Raw genomic sequence first — 15,657 nt, forward strand, 5'->3', positions numbered from 1 at the left:
AGACCCTAGAGCCAGAGCTCTCCTGCGAAAGGTCTCACAGAATCCTGGCAGAAACAGAATGAAGTACTTTAGAGATAAAGACACAGGGCCAAAGAGCCCGTCAAAGGTACACAGCAAGTGAGCAGTGGCTCTGTGGTTGGTACTCTGAAGTCTACCTCTTAGAACAGTTTTTTTAATCAAGGATACACATATGTGACTACTGGACGATAAATAGCCACAGAAATGGAATATTGTCGCCTTGGTTCATTATGCAAAAAAAAAAAATTTCCCCCTTTGGTCACATTTTTTTTTTTACCCACAAACATTTATATGACACTATATGCCAGGCAAGGTTTTAAGCACTGTGCAAAAGCTATTATATACTCAATCCTTATGTTGATTCAATAAGGTAGTGACAATTTTGGGGGGTCTTGTATTACATCTGTGAAACACTGAAACCTAATGTTACACAGCTAGCAAGTGTTAGAGCCAAGATTCAAAATTGAACAGTATTCATGTTCTTAAGCTGTCCTTTTCAAAGTCAAGTACTAAATAGTATTTATTAAAATTCCAAACACTGATCCCAAATAAAGGCATTTTACATTGCAAATCATAGTACACATATATGCATGCATATAGATGCAAAAAACAGTTTGTGATTTAATGCCTTTGTTTATAAACAATGCAGCCTGAAATTTGTATTGAATTTGTCTGAAAATAACCAAAATAGTTGTGATTTACTAAGTGGGATTCACATTCTACTGTCAAGCATGCTCAATCACCACACTTGACCACATCTGTCTGAGAAGAATGACAACTATAGTTTAGGCTAAGAGCTTCCGGATAAGAACTGGACAAACTCAAAACTCATGACTATCAATAGAAGAGGGTCAGAAGGTCAAAATGGTTCCCTGAAATTACCCCAAATTAGACACACAGGCAAATCCTTGGATATGGATAAATGGCGGGACCCAAATCTGTTTACATGCCTAAATCCTGCAATTTTCCTATCTTATTAAAACATAAATTCTATCCTCCATGAGAATCTCCAAGAGAATATTTAAAAAATGACCCCAGTGTCTGATACTTTGGGGCCTGAGATGAGAGGGAAAGCACACACACACACACACACAAACACACAAAAACTCTGCAGGAGGAAATTAAAGACACAGTCATGACACCCAGTAGGTAGTAAGGAATCCTCATATGAGGTCCACAGAAGATGGTCAGAGCACTCGGCTCTGCTGCTCCCAAGGGTTTGGCACCCTACACACCACACATATGTCCTTTGTGCACTGCACTTGCATCAGATTTCTGTGCGGTGTTTCTAAGTGGCGGAGCCATGACCTCTAGAGCTATATGGTCTCTGCCTGGCTCTGCTGTGTGGATAGGGCCAGGTGAGAATGTCAACTCTGACTGGCAGATGAATGATGATCTAGTACAAGGCATCACCCGCTTCATCGATTCCCGGTGCTGGGGCCTTTCTTCCAAGCATTAGGTTTAGGGCTCAATAAAATAGAAATCAGGTCTTCTCTTTCTTCTGTAAAATGAGATCATCATAAACTCAGAATGAACCATTTTTTTTTTTTTTTGCAAAATCACAGTTAATATGTTCCTAACTACTTAATGCACTGAAACTGTTGAGTATCAGCTTGTCTTATGGAAAGGTGATGGGTTGTCTCCCTTTGCCGGGTTAGTTTTATACCTTCTGTTAATGCTGGGCTTTGCTTCTTTCATCATGGAGAAGAACATGCAGTTCTGAGAGAGTAAGCATAGACAAGAAGGCAGGTATACACACACACACACACACACACACACACACACACATTACATACAATATACACACAGCACAGGCAAGGATGGGAGAACCCTCTTCTCTTTTATGTCTCGGGTACAAAGTTCCAGAATACATGTAGAAAAATTCTTAAATCTTGGTAGGAAAGGCCTGGGAGAAAGGGTAACATGTATTGCAGCCATCAGAATCTCTCACCTACAAGGGAAGAAGGGTAGAAAACTCCAGTTCTGTTTAGTTAAATGAAAGCACACCTTTGATGAACCGATTGTCTGTAATCTGATCTATTGCATATGTGCCAAAAGATCACCAGGGAAGCAAAAATGCTGGTTCCCACCCAATGATGTGGGATTCTGCATTGTTATGGGACTGCCCCAAGTGAATAAACCTTGCATATTTGCAAGCTGAGGGTCTGCCACAGATGACCCTCATTTGGAAAATCAAAGAGCTGTTGTAAGGAGCAAATTGCATGGATCCATAGAACTCAGATAAAAGTGACTAACTGCAACTGGGTCTCTCTAGATCTTGTTCTACTCTCCTGGAGATCAGCCACCTTGAGGCAGCTTAGCAGCTGGATAGAATATGCATGAGCTAAAAGCAGCTGGGAACACTGACCTAATGCACACGCAGAAACAAGCCAAAGACAGTGTCCCCAGAGGGATTCTGTTCAAACAAGATCCAACACGGTGACCTACTTCCCACAGAAGATCCCCACCTTTTGTACCGATCTTTCCAAGATGAGTCGTCACATCTGGGATTTTTGGTTATACTTTCAGCATGAAAATGCTCTTTTATTATCACTCTTCAAAAAGATTTGTCCCGGACACTCTGCTTGTTGAGGTAATAGAAGATAAGGAAAAAAAATGTAATCACTCCTTTTTGTTCAGTGTAGTGGTTTGCTTTCAGAGTCAACTACTTTCTGTCTTCTATAGGTATCCATTACTATGAAGAGACACCATGACCAAGGCAACTCTTAAAAAGGACATTTAATTAGGGCTGGCTTACAGTTTCAGAGGTTAAGTCCATTATCATCATGGTGGGAAGCATGGCAATGTGCAGGCAGACATGGTGCTGGAGGAACCAAGAATTCTACATCTTAAAGGCAACCAGGAGAAGATTCTCATTCTACACTGTGAGGAGCCTGAGTATAGGAAACCTCAAAGCCCTCCCTCCCACACACACGCATACAAACAAATGCACACCTACTCAAACAAGGCCACACCTCCTAATAGTGCCACTTCCCGTGGGGCAAGCATATTCAAGTCACCACAAATGTATGTTCTAACCCTTTTTTCTTTCAGACAGTGTAGTCTGCCAAATGATCAGGGTAGAAAATCAGAATCTAATCTCTCTCACCCAAATCTGCAGAGACAGACAAGGTTCCAGAGGTTTTAGAACAAAAGAGAGTCAGAAAGCACAGCCTGGGTCCACTGGTTATTTCCCATAACTGCACATCAGACTGTCCCAGGACCTTGACAAAATCCTGATGCTGACTGCCACCCCAGAGATGTTTAGTTGGCTTGCAATGTGACTTCAGGATTTAACAAGTTCCTAAATGGGAAGTGATTGGTTTTAGGGTTGAGGTAGCAGAAATAAAAGGGGAACCTGGAATAACTCTCTGTGTCCAAGGTCAAGAATTGCTCAAAGAACAATGGCATCAGAAGGTGGCAGGTACCAGTTCAAAAGACATTGATGTGGCCAAGGCTGGGAGAATTTGAGCTCCAAACATTGATGATGTTGGGTTTTAAATCACAGGATAAATAAATGTCCATGAGTCCGAATTCATAATTAATGAACTATAAAGTAACTGAACGTGGGGTATTAAAAGTTGTCCTTAGGTATGTAACAAGTTCAAGATCAGCCTAAGACATGTGCTACCTATGTCAAAACAAAGCAACTATGCAGACAAACTGAAAGTTCTGAAAACAGAATAAATGTTATTGAGGAAAAAAGCAATGAGAAAAATAGAAATAAGCATAGTGATAATGTGGGAGGGGCCAGAGATGACAGGATTAGACAAAAAAAAAAACCCTACTAAACTGATCAGACAGAAGTTTGAGGACAAAAGGATTCAAATAGACCCAATGCTCTGCAGCAAGATGGCCATCAATATAAAATGAAAGTTAGTGACTTTACAGTAGAGAGAGCTAGCAGACACCAACTTAACCATGTAAATGGGCATTACTAATCATAAGATATATGAACATCCCAAACTTGTTGCTAGGATAAAAAAAAAAATCATCTCTTATGCACATAGCAAACATACATAGCCTTACTCTATCATGAGAACACATGACAAACCGAATGAGGGGCACTGTAGAGAAATACTTCAAAGGTATACAGGTCATGAAAGGGACATCATGTACAAGGGACTGCCACAAAAGCTCAGACACCACAAATAGTAGACCCTGAAACAACAGAAAAGGACGTTAGAGGAGAAATTAGTGAAACTTGCATCAAATGGGTTAGGGATATCAGGAATGCTGCATATTTTAGAACTTTCTGTTGAGTGTGAAATTAGTTGAAAGTATATAAATCAAAACCAAGATTCCTTCCATGGCATATACCCTCCTGCCAAAGACATTTTCCCATCGTGTCCTCACTAGAAGGCAGTGCTTGGGGCAGGATAATTATATAAGAAACAATATCAATGATACTGGCCAATATCTATACAGGAGAATGTGCATGGTAGGTGCCATGAGAAACACATCCTTGGAATATCAACATGTTTTTGAAACTGGGTTGTGGCCACTCTGCTGTCTTTTGTAAGAATATCTATGTTACCTCAACTTTTTGTTGCTATCACAGATATCTGAGCAAAAACAATAGTAAAGAAAAAAAATTACTTATTTTGTCCCAAGGTCTCAGAGGAACTGATCTATGGTTGGCTAGCTTCACTGTCCTACCCGAAGAAATTTAAGTGTGCTGACCCAAACCACTGGTTATCTCTCCATTGGGGATAAGCCCTGTACAAGCAATTCAAGGTACATTACTATGCTAAAGTCACAGATGCATAGCTGGCCTCAATCCAGGCGCTAAATCTACCAAATATTAGGAAACAATATGTCAGGCATGAGAAGGAATCCTTCTTCCTGGGGGTTAAGAGATTAAGAAAATCTACTGGCAAAAGGAAATAGTTCTTCCGTTCCTGGGAGAATCAGATCCTAGCACTCCATGATGTTGGCATTGTCTGTCTTCTTACTTAGTGGCAAGTGTCTTAGACAATCACTAGCTAACCTTGCTTATCTAGCAGCACGTGGGTGCTAAGCCCCAGCACAATGCCTGTCACAGGGTGATTCATAATAAATACATTTAAAAGCTTTACTGAAAATTCATGTTTACCAAACTGTTAGGTCAATCAATATAAGACTTTTATACAAGCCATAAGTTGATGCAAAAAGCCCATAGTCCTTGGGAGGAGGGGAGAATTTCAGTTTATTTGATAAGGTAAACTCCAATTCAAACTGCTATTGTTCCAACATGCTAATGGAAGTTTCCTTTCACTATTTGACTTCTTAAACAGCCTTCTAAGTATGGCTTGCAGGTGGTTGAGAATAGGGTGGGATCCTTGAAAAGCTCTTGAAACTAAAGCTGGAAGAACTCCCTGCTGGGAACCAAGAAACTCCTAAAGTTGGTCTGCAACAGGGTTATGCCCTTTATTTATAGAAAGTTTGGTTCTTATGCAAAAGCTACCAAGTGCGACAATTTTATACTGTTTTATCCTTCTTTCTTTTATGTCATAAAACTCATGCAAGGGCCTGTGGCAGGTAAGAAGATAAAATGAAATGGTTGGATATTTAGCATCATCAAAGTTGGGGGTCTCATGAACGCAGTGGCATGGAGCAGAAGCTATGGAATGAGTTTGCAGAAACAGGCCCCAGAACCTAAATGCAGAGCTGGCAAAACAGGCAAGGGCTGCTTTGGAAGACTCCAGAACCATGCTGCCTCTCCACCATCTGTGCCTGCCTGCCTGCCTGCCGTGCAGGCCCTGCACCCTTCAGCCTCTGCACACAGTCACTTCTCTACAGTTCCATCTCCATGTGTGCATCTGATTAGCAGGCCTAAGTCAGATGACTGTGTCCCAGAGGCAAAGGAAACTGAGAAAGGCGGGGGTTTCAAGGTCTATCTTGGGAAGACAGATTCACACCATGGGGGACCATCGCGACGCAAGGGTGTCAGAAGATTTGGCGAACAGGAAGAACCAGAAGAATTCTGGTTCATACAAGGCTCCAGTCCTGAATTCCCTGAGCCAGATGTCTCCTGCAGAGTGATTTTAGGCAGCAGGTAGATGTGGGCCTGAGCATCTGCTCCAGGAGGACCGCTCCCAACAGCTCACTAAGTATCTCATATAGGAAAAGAGTGGTCATATACTGAACACAATCTCCATTGCAGACCCTGAGCTTAAATATTCTTATACATTGTGTATTCACCCTTCCTGGTAACCCCAATTCAAGGATATAATTCTCATTTTACAGATAAAGAAACCTGGACTGAGAAATTACATGATTTTTTTTTCCTTCAAAATCACACAGTAGAGTAGGGTTAGAATTTAATCAAAGTTCTGTGTCAAGCCCACATTCTCCCTCATATATTGAGTTTTTAAGCAAGCAAACCCATGGGTCTATTGAAGTGGTAATCGCTTTAGAGACCATGAAGATATAAATGCTCCTTTTGGGGGAGATCATTTATAACTATCAGATCTCAAAGAGACCTACCGACCCCCAATTTTGATGAACCACTGTGCACCCAAAGTTGTAGCAGGTCAGTTGATCACAAGGCGGTGGATATGGGTATACTCCAAATCAAATGTTTCCTTTTAGTGTGCCAAAAACTAACTATATAACATGAATTCTATTAACAAAAAAATATTGGGTTTTTTTGGTATGTTTCTCTTATCTGAGGGCATAGCACCACACTGCAGCTCTCTAAACTTCTCTCATTTTCTATAACTCAAACGTCATGTTCATTGAACAGAAACTCTGCCTTCCTCTTCTCCCAGCCCCTGGCAACCAGCATATTACTTTGCACATCTCCGAGTTTAACTGTCCGAGTACATTGTTTTATTTTTGATCTGAGCACTTACTCTTATGACTTCATTTTGCACAGTTAAAAATTTAGGGTGTTCCCTTCTCTTGTGCAAGAATGAGAAGGGGGTTAATCCTGATGGGAAAGGTTCTTTCTGACAGATGGGGAAAGGCTGAGCAAACAGGGACCATATTTTTCATTTAACTACTGAAGTCTTAGCTGTACATCAGAAGGCTTGGCATCTATTTGTGACTTTGCCACCAACTCCATTTATCAGGGCCTCCATCACCGGTGTGATAGGGGTAATATAAAACCTGCCATCATTTCCTCCACCAGAGTGTTATGAGATTGTTTTGAAAGTACTTTCATTTCCCCAACAGAAAGGCATTATAGATCTATATATATTCCTGTTATGACTTCTTTGGGGGAAAGAAAAGCACCTTGGAGTAGTAGTCTTGGCTCACAACCTCCAGGACTGAATGATTTTGGAACCTCATTGGCATCCATACATGGTATATCCTTTATGAAGAAAGGAGTGTTTCTCTTTCCTCTACTTCTACCAGGTAGTTTCTTCTCTTCTTCTCATTTGTTGTGTTTTTTTTTTTTTAATTCCAGCATAAATAAACCTCTCAAGTTGCATTACCTTGCCGAAATGTTGCTTTAGATGGAGTTCATTATTTATGTCTAGATGTCAACATGCATAATACTTTTTAGAACACAAAGGCTGTACTCCTAGAAACAAGATTAAGATTGCTTTAAAATAGAAAGATACCAAGAAGCCCAGGAGGGCCAGCCCCACTCACTGGTTGATGCAGGCAACCCCATAACAACCCTACCTAGGAGAATGTTTCAGTGTAGCCATTTCATGAACAGGGTCGACCCTCTGAGTGGAAAATGTCCCCTTCTTTGCCTTCTAGTCCCCAAGCAATCAGTTTTCTAAATGGCATCTTAGAAAGGTAATGAATATCTACTAACACTGGATGTCAACTTAATTTCAAAGCAGTGGAATGGACCATAAATAAAAACAGTGAGTGATTTCCATAGCTCTGCCAGCTCAGACCCACAGAAATGTGGATTACCAACGGGTCAAACCATAGCCTCTTGAATAAGATAAAAGACAGCCTAGAAAGTGTTCATGTTACTGTTCTATTCTGCTCTCTTAGGTGGCTTTTTAATATAGAAAAATGGAAAGAAATGTGCAATTATGGTGACATCAAATATATTGGTCCAAAATATGATATGTATTAAGCAGATGATAGGAAGGAGAGGTAAAGGAGAGATTTGGAAAACAGGTGTCCCTTGGTGTTATCTCCCAACCATTGGATTCTGAATTTCAAAGCACAGCCTTACATAGTATATTTCTTAAATGAAGATTAATTGTCCCTATTCAACCAAGTTCCTAAGGAACAGGAGCTCCCTTCATAGATGAAGGATTCTTCAGATCCCCACATGAATGCTGAGAACCTCTACCTGGCATGAACCCTCTTATGCTGGCAAGAACCCCTTTCTCCCCACAGCAAGAACCCCCTCTAGTCTTGCTGGGTTTGCACAGCATTCTCCCATTCTTTCTTCTTCATGTTAAACTCCACCCCTTTGGTTTAGGCAGGGCCCCAACTTCTCCAAGTTCACGGTAAGAGCCTCATCAGTGAGTTAATTGCATATAGTCTAACCTGTCCAGTTTCTGATGAGCCCCCAGGCTAAGTTAATCTAAAAATACTGCTTTGATCATTTTCCTCCTCTCCGTGTCAAGAGTTACCCACTGTTGGCAAGAAAGACCCTAAGCTGGATGCCAGCAGCAGAGCACTTCGCTTGTGTAGCTGAGGGTGAGTTCCATCACCAGCACTAAGGAGAAGAAAGTCCAGATTTATTAGCCTACTATGCAAGATCCTGCAGTTCTCTCAAGCATAGCTTCCTAGCCCCACCCTCTGTAAAACATATGTTTTTGCCAACTGGATTATTCATTGTTTGTGACTCAGATTCTGCTCCAACCCCATATACCATAAATGTTTATTCAACCAGAATCCTGTTTAGTCAATCCCTCTGCCCATTAAAATTCAAACAGCTATCCAAAGCCTACAAATCTGAAGGAACTTAACCAAAGTTCATGTTGTCCAGTTCTTTGACAGGCCTCACATTGAAAGCCCTCTTCTTGAGTCTGGGTGGGCTATGGGGATTCCCTTTCTACCAGCAGAATGCAGCAGAAGGGCTGTTATGTAAATTCTAAAGTTCAGCCAGAAATGGCCATGGCCATGTAGCTTCCATCTGCTGTCCTTGGAGTATTTGTGCTGGGAGAAGGTAGATACCATAGAAGCACAGATATTCTGAGAGTACCATGTAGGAAAGACCGCAGACCTGCAATCTGGTGGGAAGTCCAGCTCCTGCATAACTGACAGTGAAGGAGGGAGACAGGGAGATGATGTAGTCCCATCAGTTTCCCAGGACCACACCACCAAGCCCTTCCTCAATTCCTATCTCCAGAAAACAAGCAGAAGGAAGGACTGTTTTTAGTTGCTCAGTTTGGGAGTCATTTGTTATGATGTACACTCCATAAGTTCTCTCCTCGTGGCTTCTGAATTGAAGACCGTCTCTCACGTCTCTAAATTCCAAAGCAATTCTTCTCTAGTCTCACTCCTTCAAAAGGCATCAACCAAGACACGTATTATAGCAAGTAACAGACACTTGTGCCCGATGCTGCGAGAACAGCAGGTTTTAACACTAACCCCGTGCCTTAGTTGGTTTTCCACTGACATAGCAGAATTCTGAAACTGAATCATCTATGAAGGATTTTGTGTGATTTATAACTCAGTGAAACAGCAAAGCTCAAGAGTAGGTAGCCATGTCCAGTGAGGGACTTGTGTAAGTCAACGCATGGAAAAATGCAGAAGGGCAAACTGGCACTGCTGGGAAAGGGAAATGGGGGCCTAACTTATGAATAGCTAAGTCATTCTCTCAAGAAAAGCACCAGTTATTCCCAAGGGCTCTGGCTCCATGATCCAAACACTTCCCAAGAGGTGGCTCTCAGACTGTCACCTTAGGAACCAACCTCCACAAGACTTTTGATGGAGACAAATCCTACTCCAACCACAGCATCTTGTCAACATCTCTATAGTTTTGCTGTAGATGGACAACAACCAAGCCCAGGCAATGGTGGTGAATGATTAATTAGATCCATATTACATAGCTGAGTACCCATTTTGTGACAGGCACAGTGCCATAGCAAAATGAACTGAAAAATCTGATTGATAGATTACAGGGCATCAATGAAGAACCCTCCTGAAGAGAGATGACTCCATGAGCCTGGAGAGAAATGGATTAGAGAGTTAAATTTGAAGTTGATAGAACTTCAATGATAATGAAACCCATGCATCTGTCTGAAATTCCCAAAGACTGTACCAGGGAAGGCAGGGTTCCTAGACAACAATGCTAAGGCTCATGATGTAAGGACACCCTTCAAATGTGGAGAAGAGCCAGGGAGAAAGAGGAAGTCTCAAGGTTTCCAGGAACCAAGGGGACTACGGTATGCCAAAGTGCTGTGCCTGAACAGCATGCTGACATGGGTCTCTGATGTCCTTTCATTGGAGTCTTGGATTTCCATTTTAGAATAAATTTCATTTATTAGTAAGTTCTCACTAATGCCATGTTTGTCATAGCAAGGGATTGTTTATGTTGCAAATTTGAATTTCTCATAGTTATGGATCTCAGATTGCAAACTGAAAAATATCATTTGTTAAAAATAGAAATCTGGTCTCATTTCTTATAACAGATCAAAACTTGCCATTGTGCATAGAATTCTGTTCCTCCATTTCGAAGTACACACGTTTCCAGCTGGCAGAGGCACATCCAAATACAAATTCTACTCATTCCACTCTGTCTCACCTTCTATGTGGTTGACCTGGGCTCTCATGAGATCAATGTCATGTTCAAGATGAAGAATGGACTACTTACTGGATTAGATCTCTTTGAAAGACCCCCAGGGTCTGTGCTTCTCCCTGAGGCCATGCTGGTCAGTGGCCCATATGCTGGCAGAGGACCATGTAGATGTCTATGGGCCATACTGCCACAGGAGACCAGGCAGAGACGGTTGCTATATGATGTTGGAGACCGAGTGATGTTTGTGGTTCTTGCTGTTGCCAGAAACCAAGGATGACAGGATCCGTGCTCCCACTGACTGTGAAGGACAAAGAAGCTGCTCTGGCAGTAGTCTGCAGACACAACCCCCCACTCCTAAAAATGACAGTCTAGAGAGGAAACATCAAGGAGAAGTCCTACAAAAAAATGTGATGAGAACGCTGAGGTGTAGCTCCTCACATTTGGTGGCTTTTGGAGGGGGTGCAGGTGAAGGACTCAGTTTCTCTTGGAGGGCAGGACACTGGGAGTTTGACCATGTGTGCCAGTGAGAATATGGACACACGAAGTGGACTTGCCCCCATTTCCCTCCTTTCTTCTTTTATTAGGAGGGCAGTCACAAAGGACTGGGAGGGGCATATTGGGGAGGACTGAGAGATGAGTATTTTTGGGGTGCATTGAGATTCTCAACTAATCAATAAAAAATATTATGTTAAAAATTACCTAAGCACAAACACTCGTCAGTACCGCCAAGCCCTACTTTAAAGAAGCCGCACGGTTGTGTATGACTGAAAGAGAAGTAAGGGGCTAGTTCCATGTCCTCCTTTCTCTTTCACTCTGTTGTTAAACACTGTTGGATTTAATCCTGTCTTCATCCTGAGTTTAAAGCGAATGGACATGCACTTTATCTTCCCAAGATCAAACCCCAAGTTTCTGGGTCATTCTCCCTTCGACACATCTTTGGCTATTTCTCATTAGGGAAGATTTCCTGTAGCTGCTTCTTTGCTAATGGTGTTCTCCACCAGCTCCCTCCTCTTTAAAGCTCGTTCTAACTCCCTTTTCATCTTTCCTAAATGTCCTTAGTAAAAACAGAGAGCCATGCCAGCTGTGCCTCTGCAACTGCAGCCTGAGTGCCCTGGGGATAATCACTGCCCCCACATTAGGGGACTGCCACCCTCCATGTGCCATCACCTCATTTCTTCTTCTGTTTCAGGAAGCCTCACTCTCCCGTGACCTTGAAGTAGTCAATCTCGAACTCATATTTTCATATACAAAAATGACATCCAAAATGGGCTGGGTCAACAAAGCAAGGCTTATGAAAAGTTACCTGCCCTGGTTAGAGCTAATGATTTTCTGACAGGAGAAAGCACTGTCACTCTACTCAGGCTAACAGTCTATTTTCAGAAGAAGACAATCACAGTACGCTTTGCTTTGCCTTTCTGAGAATAACAGAAGGTGGAGAGGATGGTAAGAGAGGACCAGTTCTTAGGAATCAGCCTGATGATGCAGCAAGGTCAGGAAAATAGTGTGGAAAATAAAAGCAATGCTTGAGAAATAAATAAGAAAACACACACACACACATACAAACACACAGACACACACAAAGAGGGCTAAGTCTGACTACTCCAAAGAGGCCAAAAGGGCTCAGGTTAATGGGAAAGAACAGGAAACACATGCAGGGACTCAACCAAACAAGGAAGGCTGGGCAGGTAGCTCAACAGCAGAGCACTTGACAAACATGGTGACACCCAGGCTTGATCCTTAGAATGCAAAGAAAAAGCAAGCCACACACACACACACACACACCAAAAAACATATTCACATACACACATACATACATACACATACATACATACACATATATACACACATATACATACAAACACACAGACACACACAGGAGACATGCAGCCTCAAAAACAGAGAATTTAGAAAAGATTGGAATTAGGGTTGGAAACATGACATTTGTTGTACTGTTATGGTGAGTGGAAGGATTAAAAATCTATTGCCTGATTCCTCAACAGACCCCCTGAAGAATCACTGCTTAGTTGATGACTAGCGAAAGCTACACTATGAAGAAGCTAGACTCTGTGAATGAATGGGGAAAAGTTGGCAATTCTCTTTTGTATTTTATTTATTTATTTATTTGTGGGTTTTTTTGTGTGCCTCTCCCCCGCCTCCCCTCCCCCTCTCTCTCTGTGTGTGTAGCATACCATGAAACATGTACGAAGGTAGGAGTGAAACTTGCAGGACTTGGTCCCCTCCTTCTATCTTGAGTCCTGGGGATTGAATGCCAGTCATCAGTGTTGATGACAAGTGCTTTTAATCACGATGCTGCTGACTACCAGTTCAGTTTCCTACACTTGAGCTGGATTACATGAAAGCTAAGTGTTTGTGCTAATATCTCCTCTACAGCATACTCAGACCTCTAAGGGATATGTTAATAAGTTTAATGTCCCTCACATGGCTCCAACTGGGTGTATGGTATATCACACTAAAAACCAATGTGTTACTGCATTTCTAGAGAATCACATAGGATGTTTCTCCCCTTCTAAGCCACCTCTTCTCCCCCTACCTGCTTCTGGCAATAAAAGCAAAACACACCACCACATGGAGTGGTGGGCTACGCATTAAGCAATATAGCTCCTAGTGATTTTGGGCACTTTCTCTACTCATTTTTTGGAGAGTCAGAGGTGACTATTTTATGAGAGCAGAACAGGTCTTCCTTTTCAAATGCCTTTCATTTGCTACAGCATCAGTGCTGATATTTTCCCCCTCAACCAGGTGTACCCTAAAGTCACTACAATGAAATTAAGCATAATGTGTTTACTCCAACCCAACAGTGTTTCTACTTCCTGTGAATCTCCTCTAACACTTTCCTAATAAATTACTGAATATCAGATGTTTCCAATATAAAGAAGTCATAATGTTATCTGCTTCAAGTGGTCCTTTTCCTCGGGCCCTTTGTGAAACAAAATCATTCTGGGCTCTGTGCCTCACAATAACCCTCTAGGGAGTAGAGATGTGGAGGTTATAGGCAAATACGATTGGCCATGTGCTGGTGGTAATTGCTGGGGCTGGGTGATGAATGGCAACATTCATTGCTCTATTCTGTGTTCTTAATTAAATGAAATACATGAATAAGAATATTCATGATGGCAGAGAATATTTGTACTACTAAAATCGAAAATGGATAGAAACTAGAAGAGTCAACAAAAGAATGACAGGAAGAGAGAGAGAGAAAGAGAGAGAGAGAGGTGAGAAATGATGGCTTATTCAAAGGTAAGTTTTCATGTGGCCACTAAAAAACTCATCATATTTTTCAATGAATATTTAATGCCCTGAAATAATGCCTACAATTTGCTAAGTGAAAAACCTCAGTGGCAATCCATATGTACAGTATAATATCAAATTTTAAAATGAATTAAAATATAAATGATAAGAATAAAATTCCCCAGGTTGGCTCCAGGATGATTTTTATCCTAAAAGTAATTAAAACTCATTATTAAAATTATGTATATACATGTTCATTACAAACATTGCTATAATAAAATCAGAAATAGTTTAGAAGTTGGTCAAATTACTGTGACGTATGTAGTTAGTGGACAATAGTCATTTAAAGTTGCACTTTTGAAGAATAATTAACTAGGAAATGCCTATAACATGACGTCTATAACTCTGTGCCATAGCTCTGAACTATATATAATACAGACCATGCGTATTGAAAAGGGACTCATATTTATTTATAGGGAATTTTCAATTTTTAAGTGCAGGATCTAATCATTGAAGTAGCTAGTAATTACCTAGGCTGTAACTATCCTCAGGATATATGATTAAATCACAGGTGAAAATTCACTTTATTCCCACCTATTCTAAGTTATTTTTTAAATAATGAAAGACCAACCAAATTATCCCCTCTGATCCAGGCTGTGAAACAAAATCTTTCCTGGTCACTGTGGCAGATAAAACCTCCCAGTCGGACTCCTTAGTCCCTTCTCATGGTCCTTGGTGAAAGCACCTTGGTTTTGCTTTGGTGACCAATTCTAAATGCCTTAAGCGCTTGCTGAGTTCTGTGATTGATCCTCTCCTTGTCAGATAACTGCCCCACTTTATCTCCAGCATTGATAGAAGAGTCTCAAGACCAAACCATGGGACTTAACACACTCAAACCTTCTGCTATGCCAAACTGAGTGATGCTCCCATGTGGTGCTGTTCTTCCCCTGGCTATATGGAGTGATGGAAAAGCCTACATGTGTCAGTGACTGGAGGGCCACCCTTGCCATAAATTCCTTCATATTTGTCTAGTGTGGGACAGTTATCAGTCTACTTTGATGACTTCCAGATTGTACTGGCTGGTTTTGTGTCAACTTGAGTCAACTGGAGTTATCACAGAGAAAGGAACTTCAGGTGAGGAAATGCCTCCATGAGATTCAGCTATAAGGCACTTTCTCAATTAGTGATCATGGAGGGAGAGCACCTTGTGGGTGGTGCCATCCCTAGGCTGGTGGTCTTGGGTTCTATAAGAAAGCAAGCTGAGCAAGCCAGGGGAAGTAAGCCAGTAACATCCCTCCGTGGCCTCTGCATCAGCTCCTGCTTCCTGACCTGCTTGAGTTCCAGTCCTGACTTCCTTCAGTGATGAACAGCAATTTGGAAAGTATTAAGTCCCACACTAGACAAATATGAAGGAATTTATGGCAAAGGTGGCCCTCTAGCCACTGACACATGTAGGTCTTTTCCATCACTCCACATAGCCAGGGGAAGAACACTGAATAAACCCTTTCCTCCCCAACTTGCTTCTTGGTCATGATGTTTGTGCAGGAATAGAAACCCTGACTAAGACACATAGCTAGTCAGTATGGACAGCAGCAGACTCTAAAACCAGATTGGAGCCTGAGTCCTATGGATGCACCAGCATTCTCCCTGTTGCTAAATGATAAACCATTATTATTATCATTATTATTTTATTACTACTACTACTACCACTACTACTACTACTACTACCACTACTACTACTA

Source organism: Mastomys coucha, unplaced genomic scaffold (assembly GCF_008632895.1).
Source record: "Mastomys coucha isolate ucsf_1 unplaced genomic scaffold, UCSF_Mcou_1 pScaffold8, whole genome shotgun sequence".
NCBI classification, from domain to species: Eukaryota; Metazoa; Chordata; class Mammalia; order Rodentia; family Muridae; genus Mastomys; species Mastomys coucha.